This window comes from Hetaerina americana, unplaced genomic scaffold (assembly GCF_022747635.1).
Source record: "Hetaerina americana unplaced genomic scaffold, ioHetAmer1.1.p SCAF_7, whole genome shotgun sequence".
Classification (NCBI taxonomy): domain Eukaryota; kingdom Metazoa; phylum Arthropoda; class Insecta; order Odonata; family Calopterygidae; genus Hetaerina; species Hetaerina americana.
The window spans coordinates 46,322,560-46,340,663 of NW_027287316.1; positions in this window are offsets into that span (position 1 = coordinate 46,322,560).

Here is an 18,104-nt window from a genome sequence, read left to right on the forward strand (position 1 = left end):
CGCCCAAGAAATTCCCCGATTTGGGTTGTCTCGTTCCTTTTCAAATTTACTACTATTTTTTATTTGCATTTTCACCTTTTTATGTTTTCGGAACAAAACAAATTAACCCTTCCCTGCCCACTAACTTTGAATAATCATATTTTTTTAAGTCAATCATAATTATGAAACCGCATGATTTCAAATGTTCGTACAATTTTCGTTTCTGTAAAAATAATTTCTGTATTTGACCTTCTTTCATCTGTCGCATCGTGTTCAAAATAGTATGGAAGTAAAAAAAAACATTTTATTATGTACTTGAATTTTTTTGGTGGCAAAAGGATATACGAGGGTCATCCGGAAAGTAGTACCCGTTCGTGAAATAAAGACACAAAAGTAAATATTAACAAACATAAAAAATTTTATTTGAAAGAGGATACTTTAAACTACTTCTCAACATAATCTCCAAGCAAATTAAGGCATTTGTCATAACGTGTGACAAGTTTCTGTATTCCTGCTGCATAGTCCTTCGCCGCCAGCTCATTGAGATACAGGGTCACTCCTTCTTTAAGTTCTTCATCGCTGTCAAATCTTTTTCCTGCCAAAAAGTCTTTAAGCTTTGTAAAGAGATGAAAATCTGAAGGGGTCAAGTCCGGGCTATACGGTGGATGGTCGAAAGTTTCCCATTTGAATTGCTGCAAAAGTTTTTGTGTTATCCCAGCTGCATGAGGCCTGGCATTGTCATGAACGAGAATGACACCAGTAGACAATAGACCTCGCCGCCGATTTTGTATTGCCCGCCGTAATTTCTTTAATGTTTCACAATACGCATTGGCATTAATAGTGTCTCCACGGGCCATAAAATCAATAAGCAATACACCTCGTCGATCCCAGAAAATGGTTGCCATGAGTTTCCTGGTGGACAGAACTGTCTTGAATTTTTTTGGTTTGTTTGGTGAATGAGCATGATGCCACTCCATTGACTGTCGTTTACTCTCAGGTGATGCATAACAAACCCATGTTTCGTCACCAGTAATTATGCGAGTCAAGAAAGAGTCTCCTTCATCAGAATAACGTCCCAAAAACGTCAGTGCTGCAGCCATACGCTTGGTTTTGTGCTCATCTGTAAGCTTGCGAGGGACCCATCTTGCACAAATTTTTGCATAATGCAGATGGTGTTTAACAATTTCATGAACAATTGTTCGAGAAACATTGGGAAAATGCTCACAGATGTCATCAATTGTGACGCGCCGATCGTTCCTCACGAATTCGTCAACTGAGCTCACCAGTTGGTCTGTAATGACAGACGGTCTCTCCGAACGCTCATCGTCGTGTGTGTTCCCCCTCCCCATGTTGAAGTTGCGACACCACCGCCGAACAGACGACTCGTCCATTACATTGTCTCCATACACCTCCTTTAATTGGCGATGAATATCACATGGGCGAACGTTTCTTGCATTGAGGAATTTAATCACTGCCCTCACTTCACAACTGGCGGCGTTCTCAATTTTTTTAAACATTGTAAACAATCACAGAAACAACACAGGCAATGCTAGCGTCACGCAACTTGGCTCAGAGAAGGCAGACAAGCCACTGAAGCTATCTGACCTCGTCCAACGGCTACTCGCGTCGTCAGCACTTCATGCGGCACGAACGGGTACTACTTTCCGGATGACCCTCGTATTAAGGTGAGACTTAGCAGGAATGTGATAAGTCTTGACATCACGAGTATCTATTCATTTCTTAGCTGCTAATTGCAATTAGCTTTGCCACCATTTTCATCTTATTGCTCGTATTCATTGCACATGTAGTTTTGTTCCTGAATCATTTTCAATCGTTCAATTAATTTCACAGATCTAATTATTAGTACTAAAAATGCTGAGGAAAGTTAAACTAAACGTCACGAGTTATCGAAAAGGTTTCAGTGATACAATATGCCGTAGCCGAGACTTGAGGAATGCTTGCTTTCTCTTTGTTAATTATCTTGTAATAGTAATAAAAGCTGATTACTATTAATAGACTATCGAAGATATAAGTTGCAGATTAATAAGATTGGAACAACTTCGAAAAACAGTTTTCCTATCGGTCCAAGAGAGGGAGAGAGAGTGAGAGCTCTAAACTGAAATGATTCATATATATAATTCGTTTTGATTTTTTCGTCTAAAAAATTATAAATAAATATAAATTTACTCATTTAGTCTTAATAATTATACAGTTCTCATTATTTTTAAAAATCAGAAAGCTTCATAATATCCAAAACCCTTTATTGGAGCAATCCATTATTGGCAATGGCATTGCTTCTAATTTTGGAATGTGGACTATTAAGGGAATAAATGGTTAATTTCATATAACATTCATTTGATCTCTACATCTACATCTACTTAATACCCCACAAGCCTCCGCAAGGGTGTGTTAGGACACCACCCGTAATTAAGAAAGAAAAAAAGTGCATTAGTGTAGACAAAAAACAGTACTAAGGAGAAACGCTTGAAATACTCTTACAAATATAACAAAAAATAAGCTACTAAACAAAAATTAAAATGTTAGAATAAGATCTTCCCTGATGTATTTCTATACAGAACGAGTGCAGTATCTCAACCTCATCCGCGGTGCAACGTTATTAGTTTTCAATTAAAAAATATTAATGTGGCTAAATCCTGGCGGTGCTCGAGTCCTAAACATACCTTGAATCCACCAAATAAAGAGCGGTGCAGAAATAATTACAGAAACCATACATGTGTTTGAATAGGAAGTTTAATTTATACTCCATCATGCTCACTCCCTTTTCATTCGATGTGAAATGTGCCGTCATGAAAAGATTACTATGGCCTTGCCGAGGTTTTTATTTCCTCAAACACCTTAATCATTACCAGAACCAGCATATAGAGTCTTGATACCAAACGCGGTGGCAAATCTATCTGACTGATTGTCGTAGAGGCTTATTATGTAGGAACTTCCTGCTCTCGTCCCATAGGACGACGGACGTGAGAGACCATTTCCGTCTGACACGCGCTTCCCCTTTGTCTAGGCCTGATTCGTGGTACGAGATTTACGATCGATTTTCATGCCACAGGATGCAGGACTATGTGTTAGGACTGTCAGAGGCCACGATAGACAATAATCCAATCAAGACCAATTAATACGGCTTCGGAACTCGGGGCGCATTCAGCCAATGATTAAGTTCTAGGCAACCTTGATTGGGAATGATTTTTTCGAACGTTAGATATCATTTTGGAATGTTACGTCTTTTGCCTCAATGCTTAATAGTTAATCAAAAATAAAAGAATATTTGGTAAATCTTCGGATTCCAAAATATATATCTTTTCCCAATATTTCTCATATGTGCGGGTCGAATCCAAAGATTTGATCTGTGAACTTTCGGGTCGGTTAGGGTCATTTTCTCATGTTAAAGTCAAGTTTACCGATTTTGCAGCTTACTGGGCTCATCTCCCAAGTTGTCCCAATTTTATTATTTTCCATTTACTTTAATTCCTTTTCATCTTTTTCATAATTTACCCCACTCAGCACCCAGTTCATTCCATTCGTGTCCATTAGCTTGTTGGGTGACAAGGGAAAAATGTTTAAAATCCATTTCGCTTCACACATTCATTCCTCCGGATTAAGCTTCTGCGTTTATGTATATAAAAGAGTGTTAACTCACTGAAATTAGCTCATCTGGTGCGAAAAATAGATAAGACAAGATAGTAAAAAAGGGTGACGTCACGATAGGCACAGATTTTTCCCCCTGAAAATGTTCACTTTTTCTCGCAATATTTTTATGTGTCCTTAAATTAGAGTATTCTCAGTATGCTTCGGTAAAATAATTCATCTCTATTGGACTCTTCATGGAATTTTTTAAAAATGTTTATAATTTCAGGTTGAATCCAAAGACTTTCCACATATTTCTTAAATATTATACCATAGTCACCGCAATCAGGTAGAATGTTGGTTTTGTTAAGTGTGGGCAGAGTTCACCCGGTACACAGTCATTAGACGATTCACGCTTTGTGATTAGGGAGCGGGGGGTAGATCCTTCACCTGTGTAACCATTTGGTTTCTGACAAAATTGAAATAACCAGTAAGTCAGAACCATTTCGATTCAATTTTCGGTAGTATTACCCGAATGTGTCATCAATTATTAGAGCCCGGAACTGTCCGACGAATAGCCAAACATTCTACAGACGACCAATATATATATATATATATATATATATATATATATATATATATATATATATATATATAAACACAGATGTAGATTTTTAGAATATAGAGACACAAAGAAAGGACACTCACAATTTGTTATTTTACGTTTCGACAGCACGGCTGTCGTCTTCAGAATCTTTTCTTCTTCTTTGATTCTGAAGACGACAGCCGTGCTGTCGAAACGTAAAATAACAAATTGTGAGTGTCCTTTCTTTGTGTCTCTATATTCTAAAAATCTACATCTGTGTTTTTATATATTTGTGTGTCGCCGAAGAGCGTTCCATTTCGAAGATATTATATATATATATATATATATATATATATATAGGTCAATTAACATGGATAAGAGAATGTGTGTTGGTTATCAGAACTTGAGAACGTGTACCAGCATCATTCATGCTACTTTATCATTGCAAAAGCGAATCGATTAAAATCTGGGAAGTCGAACACTTTTACAAAATACCCTCCCCCCTTCTTTCTATCCTAAATACCTCCTCCCCTCATTACCCCGTTTCCCCCTTCGACAACTCTCAATGTACATATCATTCTTTCCGATGAATGCAATCCATCCATGCATGAACTCCATACCATTTTCTACGAATTTTTCTCTCATATTCCCGTCTCCATACCCTACCTATGACGCCTTCCTTTGTCTTCAATTCTACTCATATTTGTTTTTTTCTGTGCAATCAGCACTTCCCTCTTTCCCTCTTTACTTAGTACTGTTTGCTCACGCTCTAGTGTTAAGTTTTAATAGGTGCTCATTAGAGGTTCGCACATTTACTTCGAAAACCCTTTCATGTACTTCCTTCTGGGGTGTTTGAGATTTGACGATTAGCGTGAATTCTATCCATTTTGAAAAAATGGATAAAACTTTAACACTTTAATGGTTTTGGCAGACATATTATCGTTCCTGAATTGAATTTACTACACTTACTGTGATAATTCCATTTGAAGTTTGGCGCGATATGCCATCGATAAGGTGAAAATACTGTGCTCTGCGCCGAGATACCATGATCATGTAATTATTTTTATTGCAATCAACACTATCATACGAGTGGCAGTTTTGATTTGTGAGCGTTTTTTAAATTAATTTCTTCCTAAATTCTACCATATGTGCATAGATACTGAGCGTAAATATGAGTTGATGCTTCGTAAAATGCATTAAAAAGTGGTGGCTATTACTTTTTCCACAGATAAGTGACGTTCTTTGTGTGGGAAAATTAATTTCAATAAGCAAGCATACATTAAACTCCAAGCAGTAATTTACTGTACCATCCATTTTATAGCATTAAATACCCAAAACTACGTATTATTTTCAGAGATTCAATTTTTTATTCTGATATTACCATTTTGAAATTACTGTCTCGTGCAATGACAGATATATACATTTGATGGACTCAAGACGCAGATTAATGCCTCACGTGCCCAGTAACTCCCTACTCGTGAGTTTGTTTAACCACGGGACTTCATAGTTAATAAATACTATGTTCTACGATGGCAATGGTCAAGCTTAGACTGAAATGTTTGTCGTTCAAACCGGCTGAATATTTGTCTAGGAACTCTTTCTTTTAAATTAATTTTCAACGATTGTTTGAAGAGTGTTTAAAGCAGAGTTTATGAAGATATTTAATGCATTATAAGCCATTATATCATTATACTTCTGGGGTGTTTTTTCATGATTCATTTAAACGATATGAGAATATATTTTCATTAAGTGGTTATGAGGTTATAAATTGACTTTTGAACAATAAAAGTATGTTCTTCTCGTTCATAATCTGCTCCGTTTTCAGTATTTGTGACGTTACAACTAAAATTACCATGTTTTTGTAGTCATCGTTTTTTCTGGGGATATGAACAGACTTGTGTCATTTCCTCCTTACATATTTGACTTCAATCCCGGCGAAAAATTGTCATTAAATGCCGTTGTATCGAAGATTGTTTATTTTAACTGTAGAATGGAGGGGTTCGTTGATATTGCTAAAAAATAAGACATAAAGTACTGTCACACTTTTAAAGAAAATTCTTTTGAGTATTTATTATCCTACAGGGTCGCACCCAAAAGTGGTAGAACTGATTTTTTTACAAGAATATTATTGACGATATACTTACATCGACTTAATAATCTTCAAAGTATGCTCCTTGAGCTGCTTCACACTTAGTATAACGTTGCTCCCATTCCCCGTACGCCCGCTGGAAATTTTCTTTGGGGATGCCGTCGAAGCCTCTTGAACGGCCTTAATCGAGTCAAAACGTCGTCCCTTGAGCTGTCTTTTCATCAGGGGGAAGAAGAAGTCCGGTGGTGCTAGATCGGGAGAATAGGGCGGGTACGGCAACGTGGCAACGCCGTATTTGGCCAGGAGCTGTCTGACGACGAGAAAATTTTCGGCACCATCTTGGCGCACACCTTGCGCATGGCCAAATCCTGTGAAATAATGCGTTGGACGTTGGATGCAGACAGACCCAACTGGTCTACAATTTCTTCACTGGTTAAGCGTCGGTCTGTGTTCAGCAGTGTCCTCACTCTGTCCACATTCGTGTCGGTTCTTGCCGTCGACGGCCATCCGGAGCGATGGTCGTCTTCAACGAGCTCCCTACCCTCTTTAAACAACTTGTGCCACTCAAATACTGTGGAACGGCTTAAGGCAGTGTCCCCATAAGCCTGCTTGATCATATCGAGGGTCTCAGTTGCCTTCTTCCCGAGTTTCGCACAAAGCTTCACGGAATAACGTTGCTCTAAATTCAGATTCATTTTGTTTTTCGACGCGGACAAAAAACTTGCTTCACTAAAAACGGTGTCCTCACTCAACGACAGCCCGCAGGCGACTGAGGTTGGTGTTGGTCTGTTGCTAAGAGCCCCCTCCACCTTAACCTGCCAGGCAGACCCCCCTCCACCGCTCCGTTCGTGCCAGAGAAAATCAGTCCTACCACTTTTGGGTGCGTCCCTGTATGTATTCAGAGCCAAATGTAAATTCCCAGACAAATGTGTTGATGGAATACAAACAAGTACTCTGCTGTGGAATAAAACAGTTCAAGATATGCTAAAAATATAAAATATTTTATCATATTTATATTACATAAAAACAACGAGAAAATGTTCCATTGATATTGGAATTTGAAAATCAATGGTACCTACTGATATGTATATATTTTAAGATGGCGAGTAACATCGACTTTTTGTGATCTTCTAATCTGAGGAAACATGATAAAAACTATAAATTCAACAAAAAGATAGTATGGAGAATTTTTGTCTGAAACAAAGCGCGAACAGTCCTTTTTTTCTTTTTGTATTTAAATGAGTAAAACTTACTCAGACTTACTGAACCTTTTAGTCTGAATACTAAAAAAAATACCTAGCTACACTTCGTGATGTGTTCTCAAATAAAAATAGAATAAATTTTGGCTCCCTAAAATAATGGTAAGAGTAAATTGTATAAAAGTATAACTTGCAAAGGCAATTGTATTTATTTCTTATGGAAGAGAAAAGTTTCCAGCCTTGAAATAAAAACTGGGAAAAAAACTAAAACTCACAATCCATCCATTGCTTTTACCAGGAAGTTGAAGGATAAGAGAGAAGATTGGGTGCTTAAGGATTTTATTTCAATTTCAGAATAACTCTGCAGTGATCTGCATTTACAGTATGCATAGGTAACTCCACAAGGTGTTCTAAGTGTGCAGCCAAAAGGTTGCACCTCTAGTTTTCCTCTTTAGGAACTAATCTTCGAGCTTTGAATCTCCCTTTGAGCTTTGAACCTTACTCATTTTCCAATATTATGCAGTAATCAGTAAAATTATACAAACAGTAACGTTTGCAAACTCATTCAATTTATTTCATGAAAGTATTTAGGACATTTTCTATATGCTGTTGTTGTGAGGTATTCAATGAACAAAATCCATGGGTTCATTAAGTTAATGCATTAATGAAAAAACCTTCATATTGATCGTGTTGTTATTTATACTTTTTCTAAGTGAGGGGATAATTTATTATTATTATTATTAAAAATATACATGTGCTGATAGACAGTGTCAGGTGGCAGACAAGCCCCAAATAATCGCAAAAGACAATAGATAAAATCAGACTTCAAAACACAAATCTCTTTAACAAAACAAGCGAATCCTCATCCCATTTACATCCATTATTCAGCAAGAAAGAAAGATAAATTAAAAAAATTAAGCAATTTAATTTGTGATGTAATCGTATGGATAGACTTCGAGGCGAATATTTCTATGACATTTATACTTCTCCATAAGAGCTTATTTGATCCAATGACATATATCACTTTTTTATTTAATGTGTCTTACACATTAAAGAAAGGTTGTAATCTTAAAATAATTATTACGGCTGATGATTTAAAGGAAAAATATAAGGAATCAATGAGAGAGGGGACGAAGAGGGCTAAAAAATATTTTAATAGTTCAATATGATAAGTAGAGAGTGTAAAAAAAGACCTGTGGCAAAACTGTGGTAAAATTATTTTCCTGTCGCAACGTGATGCAGAATGGTTGAGCATTTGAAACCCATCCCTGATGGAGAATGAACTGAAAATGTGCACCTGAGGAAAATGGAGATGAAATGGCTCCAACAATAGAGTTTATATCACGGTCGTGGTCATCCTCTGGTGACTCGACTTTAATTCACCCCGCTTCCACTCTAGTAAAGTGCTCCCATGTCACTGCCCGATTCCCCTTCGCAATAACCACGATGAAATTGCAGCGGACGAGGAACAAATCCAGACATCTCTTTCGTCTAGGACTTAATATGTTATGTTGTTCTAGAATTGTCACGTGAGAGCAGATATAAATTTCTTCGTAAAAATTATGGTACCCCAGTGGAAGTGGGGACGGAAAGTTTGATGGAATACATCCTTGGCAATTGGATTAGGGAAAAGAAATGTATTTTCCATTTCTTTTGTTTGGAGGAAAGAGTAATAATTCAGACGGGAACAGGAAAATTCCAAGGAAAAATGTGTGAGAGACCAAATAAAATAGTGCCGAGCTTGCTCTTAAACAGAAAAGCTGTTCTTTAAAATAGAGTTGAAATGGCGCAAAAGGTTATGACACCAAGGTTTAAAAGGTCGATTGTTTAAATTTTATGTGTTTCCAATGATTTTCGGGAAATGGACATTTTTGGATCTGAATAAGTCTTTTGATCAGGACCTTTCATATCACTTCCACTCGAAAAAAAATCACGTTTTAGCCAAGAGCAAATTTTTGTGTGCTTTTGTTCAATTTAATTTCCTACTTATGAAGGATAGAACGAGAAGATGTAGTGTAGGTGACGAAGAACAGAAACCGCGGAAGTAGTTACATTTTGAGGTCGTGGAGGTAAAATGCACGGCACTTTCAAAATAAACACTCGAATTTAAATCGATTTGATGTACGTAAAGGGCGTCCTCGGGTAAAAATAAAGTGGATCTTAAAAATCAATACGTCAAGAGTACAAAGATGACTTAATGGAGTGTGTCTCCTCTCTACCTTCTTCGCCTCAAGCCAATCCATATTGCCGGGGTGTCACATCGGTCACCCCCCCCTCTTGGCTTCAGCCTCTCTTCTTCGTCCCACGCCTCCCACCTCCCGGTTTAATTCCAATCCCAGCCCATCCATCGCCCACTCCTTCTTACCACCAACTGCGGAGGATATTGCGAAGAACGCGCTAAACCCCCCCAGCGGCCGTTCGGCGAAATGTCCAGGCTTTAGCGTTAGGCCCCGTAACTTGGCGCTTGTCTCAGATTGGGTCGTTCTTTTTTTAGGTACATCCCATTTTTTGAAACATAAATTCCAGAGGATGCAATCCATGGTGTTCCTCGCACTCACACAAAAACTTACGGGAGCATCCCGAATGCCGCCCTTCGGTTTTCAACTGCAAGGGTGGCCACGAGACCTCCTCGGCGATATTCCGGCTCTCTCTTCCGTAATTTTGGGGAAGTCGTCGCGTTTATTCAAAGAAAAATATCTCCTTCCACAATTTGCTATAGAGAGATACCTCCGGCTCGTTATTTAGTATCACTCAGGATGACGAAAGGGTGAGTGGGAGAGGGAATTTAAAGATTTGCTCAAAGCTGATGGGAAACAAAAGGCCATTGAGCTCCATCCACCCACGTTGCCAAAGCAGTCTCATTCCCCTTTACAAAAGGGTGCCTTAATCAATGCAAGCGCTTGTGCTGTCATTCGTCGTTTGGAGAACCTCTCTTGCTCTCACTTCGTGCGTTTGTGGCTCTGATTTCCAGAGTCGTAAGTAGTAAAGGACCGCGCATTTAGGTGTATTCATCGTTGAAGTTTGTTCCAGTTGTTTTATTTGCCTCATGTGGCAAAGGGACGGTCTAATTTCGGGGAGGGTGTGTGAGAATAATGTCCGATAATACTAAATGAAGGTATGTGGGTTTATTTTTTGGTCATTTTTTGTTACTTTTTCATTCGAATTTGATGCTCATTGGTTGTTCCAGGTAATTGCAATTGGTATTTTATCCCGGGCAATCAAATGTCAATTAAACCTCATTAATTTTTTAAGCAAGTGTTAAGAGTTATTTGTGCTTTTTTGTGCACTGCTGAATTTATCAAAATCACGAACTTTTCTGGGTCAATCCAATTAATTGAAGACCGTAGTTGGTGGAAGATTAATTAGCGGCATTGCAGTTGCAGGACACATTCCGTATAAAATTATAAAAAGAGCATTTCCCAAAGGGGCATTTTAAATTAAATGTATGATCCGAAAATGCATTAAAAATTTAACCATTTAAATGTGAGTTACTTTAAAAATTAGCTCAGTGTCACAGTAAGTGGTTCATTTTTGCCCTAAAATATTGATTCATAGTTTTTTTAAATTTTTTGCCACCCCTAGTGTCCATTTTCTAAAGTAATATATTTGGATCGCAGCAGAACGATTGAAGAAACCGTGGTATCATTGTTGGCGTCCTCTTCTTTGAGGCAAATTATCCGTAATCCGCCCTCATATTTTAATTCCACAGCAAAAAAATACAAATAAATTGATTTGTCTTCCCTTCTTAAAAGAAATCATTCACCAATTTTGTTTTTTTTTAATTAAGACTTGAACGGAGTAATCGGTGTGATGGCTAATGAGAGGTTTTTTCAATGTGGCAGCTAGCGTCAGCACGGCCAAATTCGGACGATAAGCATTTAGAGATCAAACCATTTATTTATGGTGCGGTATCGTGAGCAAAATAGGAGGTGGGAACTTTCTTCAAATGGAGAATTAACAAATAAGACGGATTTGCGTAAGTTGTGTTGGAAACCTCCTTTTTCTTTCTTGGACTATTTTTATAACTTACCTTGAAGAGAGAAACTTTGGGAAAGACCTCCCTTATGGTATGAAAAGACTTGCAATTACTTTGAATTCCGAAAATTTCCGTACTCAAATCACACCTTCCCGGCAGCTTAATTGAAATTGGTCATTTTGCTGTCTAAGATTTTGTATGTCAGGGAAGTTACTTCATGTTTATTTCATTTCTCCATCTTCTCTTTTTATTTCTTGAAGTCAAAGTAGCAAGATTAGCCCTGTGAAGTAGTAATTGAAGACATAGCGGAAAGTCATCAGTCAGAAATCAGGTTTTATCCAGGTAACCAGGAATATTTGGATGATTGAAATTTCTAGAAATATTCTTTATCTTGAGGGTTTCAGTTACTGTAATGTGGCTTTATGCATCAACCTCCGCATAGTATTATACTCCATGGGTAGGGTTTAATCCATGAAAAACTAGTATCTAGGGGTTAGAGATGCCTAAGGGATATTTTTGGTGTCCTTTTTTAAGGTTTAAGCTTCTTAAGTGGTGGCTTGCAATTTACGATGAAAAGCATGACTCGTTTAAACAACGTGAGCAATCTTTCTACCTTTTCATTTAAATCCCCAACAAGTTCAATGGCTAATTAAATGAAGAATACATTGTATCTTTCCACTGTCCTTTATTCACGTACAACTAGTTTCAACGCTCAAGCGTCAAGTTCAAGCAAGTACCTGATGATGACGCGTTGAAACTAGTTGTACAGGAATTAAGGACAGTGGAAAGAAACATTGTATTCTTCATTTAATTTACATGAATTTCCACGAAGTTGAGCTGGGAACAATTGAAAGTTCAATGGCTTCCTAATGTGGTTGAAAATTCAGTGCTGTACAGTATTCCCCAGAGTAGAGGAAAATTCAAATTTTTTTATAACCCTTTCTATCGTTTAATCGTTTTTATCGCTCTACCACACGACATCACGTTTTCATAGATTCTAATAATTCAAGCTCTAGTGATAATTATCCTTTCGGGTACGCAAGGAACATTGATATGGGTTTAAGGTTTTTATTCAGCAAGAGCGAGAGAAATCATCCTTTTATTAGATTTTTGCAACGACTATCGGCACATATTTTTAGAGCTAGAAAAAACTATTTATAGCATGTAATATGAGCTACTAAAATGGTAAAACTCAGAAAAAACCATTTTCTAAGTGAACCCAAGAATATCGGAAAGAATTGATGTTTTAATTAATAAATTTTCATTTCATGTAATTTTTTCCATGATATAAGCTAAAATTCGTTGTCACATTTAAAATTTTCAGTCTTTTTTATGATGAAAATGCAATGATTTTTACCATTTACAATCCATCGGGTCAATTCAGGCCATCACCATAGTAACACTCCTCAAGGGTGAATACGACAGACCAAGGACGAGCCTAAATTGAAATATATATATTTATAGTAAGTGAAAATCACACATTCAGGCCAGTTTCGTGTATCCCTACGTTCTCTAAACAAATGCCGACGTCCAGAAAATCAAACTGGAGAAGCCAAGGACATTCAGTTCCGTAGCCCTAGGCTCTATCCTATAGGGCCGTCCAGCCTTTCTCAAAAGATTGACCTTGTACCTTTTGGGGTCCCCGTGAGTATTACAATAGGCTCCTGAACGTGTTTTTGTAGGAAATAGGGTTGTTTGATATAGGAAATATTGTTTATAGTTTCCTATAGTTGCCGATACTTTCGATTTCGGGAAATATTCTTCAACGAAACTTCATACTAATATGAACGATCAGAAGTAGCTCGTAAAGAAACAAGCATGCTCCACTGTATCTAAGAACCTTCTAATCTTATTCGATTGAATTAAATGCATAAATTGGGTTACCGATAATTTCTGAGACTAAATGAATGTCCAAGACAAAAAAATGGACGAGGAGTATTTTAAGGTATTTTAAAGTTGCATTTCACCCACATAACTCAAATTTAAAAGTAATAAATGTGAAGAATCCAAAGTGAAATTCACTTCGCTGTGTGAAATTCGCACAGTACGGTAGGAGATCTGGTTTATCTCAGTTTGCGTATGGCGGTTTCCCAAAAAGAATCCGAAAAAACCATATAACTTGGTGGAGGTTAGGGTATCGAGAACTCTCTAGTCACTAGACTGTCACGACCCAAAAATTGGCAATGTAAGCACTGATAGGACCGCGAAAATCAATATATTAATTCAAACATTCATTACAGCTCTACAAAGGGATTTCGTTTTTCAAAGAGCCGGAATTACCGCGAGTCATATGGAAATTCCTAATTAAAATATGAGAATGAACTTCTCTTGAGCTTTGAGATCAGTTGATGAACCTGAGCTTCCTTAATTGCTTGTGTAAAGGCTGGCAATGGCCAAAATTTAAAATGAACTGACCACAGTAATACAAGCGGCAAGAGCATAGGGAATAGAGATGATGGAACAATATGTAGGTGCAACTTTCTATTGTTTTTCGGTAACGTTGATAATGATATTTTAATTTGACGAAATTTAAGCTAAAAAACATAATGGAAACCGTTTTCAAAAAACGTATCATGTTCTATTCATGTAAAACCTATGTCTAATGCAAGATCTCTATCATTTTGGCTAACGGAAAAAGCCTGTAGCGTTGATTTAAGCATTGAATAATATCGGGAGATTAATATTTTTTCGGTAAATCACTAAATAAAACGAGTAGCCATGCTCACTGGTTAGCATTTAGTTCATAAGGACTATTTACTTTCTGCTATCATTTGCTAAGTTGTAAATATTTTGTGTAGGTTAATTGCTGAATAAATACATGAATAGTATATCAATCATCTTCTGCTTGTGTTCTAAAACACATTTTCTGTCGAGAATGAACTTGAGTGCTGCTGATTCTAAACCGAAGTCTTTGGTTTAAATATCATTTAAATATTCACCACGGCGTATAAATCCTTTTTTGGTGTCTTATACGTTTCAGGTGCTAAGTGCCTCTAATTTCAACATTGAGTTTCAATAGCCATTCTTTGTTGAGTGCCAACCAAATATGGCACTCAATAATGTTTTTTTTGCGTTCTGTGCAGTAAATTAACACATTGACTCTTTGCCATACATCTTATATTATCTAAGAATTACAGAACAACCATAGATGCATGTTTCAATGCATTTATTCAGACTGGCATTATGCTTGTCATTTAAGAATATATTTTTCATCGTGGAAATGGAATTATCACTAGAAACCGATTTGACGAATTAGTATAAAATGATAAAGCACTCGACCTGAGCTGTATTTTCATGTTAGTCTAATGCTCCAATGAATACGGTATTTATAAAATACATCCAATTTTAAATATTATACGTAGATTTTGAATCCTGTCAGGTAAATCGTGTAATATTTAATAAGGACTACGACAGTATTATAAGTAAATGCAGCCTTTTCGAGTAATACAGGGTCCGTCCGGAAAATAAGTGTACTGACTACTGATTTTTTCCCGCCGCTCAAGGCGCGCCCAGCACCGCTCTGACGGGCTGCGATTGGAGGGGGGTATGTTGGCAAGCGACGCTGAAAAAGGCAGTCGGCTCTGAGCTGTGGTGTAGTGAGGAGCTCTGTTAACGCGAACCTCCACGCTCGACCCACGTCACGGAACGCGATGCCGAAGTTTTTGGAGCAGCGTTATTCCATCAAATTTGCGGTAAAGCTTGGGAAATCGTCTACCGAAACTGTCAGTATGATTAACCAGGCTTACGGGGAGTCAGCCATGTCCAGAAACATGATCTTTCGGTGGCACAAGATGTTCGCAGAGGGCAGAGAAGAGGTCGACGACGAGTCTTCGAGAGGTTCCCGATGATGCCTTCGCGGGAGCGTTCCAGGAATGGGAACGCCGCTGGAACAAGTTATCGACTCACAAGGGTCCTATTTTGAGGAATATTAGCTTAAGATATGTAAAAGTGTAATAAATTTTTTTTCCTGAGCTCAGTACACTTATTTTCCGGACGAACCCTGTAACGTAAATAAATTTTGAATAATACTGCGCTCAGAGTTTTGAACATCCAAGGATAACATCCTTTTAAAGGTATTCACATCTAAAAGGTTATATTCTCCTCAGTTGAATGGTAATAAAATAACTGAGGATGTGCTTCGAAAGTTTTTATGTGTGCTGCCAAATAATTAGCCCACATCCTCCAGAGATCAATCCAGCAATTTCAAGAATAGAAAGAGCGACTTTGTGAATGTTCTTAAAAATTAATTCTTTTGACATAAGTTCTGAACGCATTCATTAAAATCTGCTCAGGTGTTGACATTTCATTTTTATTTGAGGATCCCGAGTAAAATAATCCAGAATGAGAATCGAAATCTTATTTCTTTTCTTTCTAATGACGAATCATTTTTTAATCCAGAAATAGTTTTGATCTGTGTTAATTATCTCTTTGCCTGGGCAAGAAACCTTTGCGCGTTTTGCATGTCATCAGTAAACGTGCCTTGATGCATTATGAAAGTACCGCTGAAACGATGCCTTGAAAGATGCTGAAAACGTATCATGGAATAATCAAAATTTTAATCTTAAAGCAGCTTTTTAGAAATTACACTTAATTTCAGCGAAAATTCATGGCTATTTATTGAAAATAATTCCGGGATACGAAAAATATATAAAAAAGTGCATATTAAACTCATGGGACTTTTTCAAATGTGTTTTCCTCGTAGTCGACTTATTGTTCTGTAGAGCATGGAAAACCCACACTTTTCGCACTTAAGACACTCATTTTGCAACTGCTTGCATAAGTAAATAGCAATTTTAATTCCATCTTAGATGATTCTAGAAATAGGTAGAGGGATGGATTTTTTTTCAATACCCTGTTATCCTAAATCCTTCGTTACACTCCGTGTCCATTGTTTTTTCAGTTGAAGTGGCAAGGTATATAATAAGTACGTAATATAAGACAAATATAAGTAACGTAATAATTAAGTAATATCTAAGACAAATATAAGTAATACCTAACGAATTATGAGATCCTTCTGCTCTACGTCTAAATCACCGTGAGGTCATCTGAAAAAATTCGATTGGGCCGCGGATGCAAAAAAACTTCTTTGCTTTCAATGCGGCATTTTTCGTCTTAAATTCCACGGATTGACGAGTACATCTTTGTGTGCATACCCCCCCAAGCCCCAGTGGCCATTGTGGCTTGCAGAGCCATTGATGTTGTTCTGTAAAGTTCGAGAAACCCCTTGAGGTTTGATTCAGGGTGGGTAACATAACCCAGGATGCCTTGGAGGTCGTCGACTGAGGGGTCATCAGTTACCAAGTTGAACTACCTCGTATGTTGTCAGCGCCGTAAGTTGCTAGGCTCAGAGAGGCAGAAACTTGTCCGTTACAGTCCCCTTTTCGAAATTTATGCTCGCACTCTTCTTAATCTTTTACACTCTATTCATCAGAATTGCCTTTATTTTCCAGTTCAATCCTTTCACAGAATTGACGTTGACATTTTTCAAATATCTTCCTGCTCTATTCATCGCCATTGACCAAGAGAACTTAAGAGTTCAGTTATTTAAACTTGTGCAGAAAACTTTTTCGTCATGATTTTGTTTTACTAACATGATATCTTCCACATAATATTAGTTCATTTGCGTTCGCCATTTCCCGTGAGTCAATTCCAATAGCTTGCGCACAGAGGTCTTTCCTGGATTCATGATGATATTCGATTGGAATGCGTTAAATTCTGTTTTTATTTCCCATTGAGGCATCTCTCATCCAGATTCAATTTTTCCTTAAATGCTTATCCCATCATATTTCCTGTCTCTTTTATCGTCCTGTTGAAAATCATTTTCCTCTCCAGCAAACTCTTCCATTAAATTCTTCCCCATTGTAAAGGTGCCGCTATTGAGCTGTGAAGCCCTCCATGTTAACATCAACATCAAGTGTAATTTATACGGCTTTATACATGCCTCCGTTGCCTCTTGCTTTATGAGTTCAGTGAGGTCTCACATTCCGTGTGCAAATCCGGATTATTTATCTCTTATTTAGTGCATGTAAATTATTTTACCCTCTATCTTACATACCAATGATTTTTCAGTAAAAAAAGACACGCAATTATTTTCCTTGGTAGAGAATAAATTGAGATAATCGTAAATCCGTATAGCATTCCAGTATAATATTAGATACAAGTCCAAATTTTGGTTGTGCATGCGGACTGGGATTATTATTATTATTTAAATTTCGTTGCAATAAGGCAGTTGTCCTGGTGACAACGGTGAAGTCAGGTCAACGGTCAGTCTTACAATACACATACATACATATACAAGGACAGATATGATACAAAATGCTCTTGTATACAATGACACATTCATATCACTAACCGCACCTTTACCATCACACAAGGGCTAGGTATACAGCATACCTACAACGCCCCGTCTCTGCTCCAGGATTTTATTTCGGAATTTTCTCAACTTTCCGGCGAATGAATTTAGTTGTCTCTGGCGTAACTATATGGAATTTTCATAAAATATTGAAATGAAATGAAATTATTGACTTTGTGATTCCACACACTTAATTTTAAAAACACGATCCAGGTTTCGACGTTGAACGTCAACATCAGGTGGTCCTCGATGATGTGTCTTGCTGCCTATGCGGCAGCTTTTTCTTTCAGAGATCGCCTTATGCTCTGTGTCCTATTATTTGATTCCCTATTTTTATA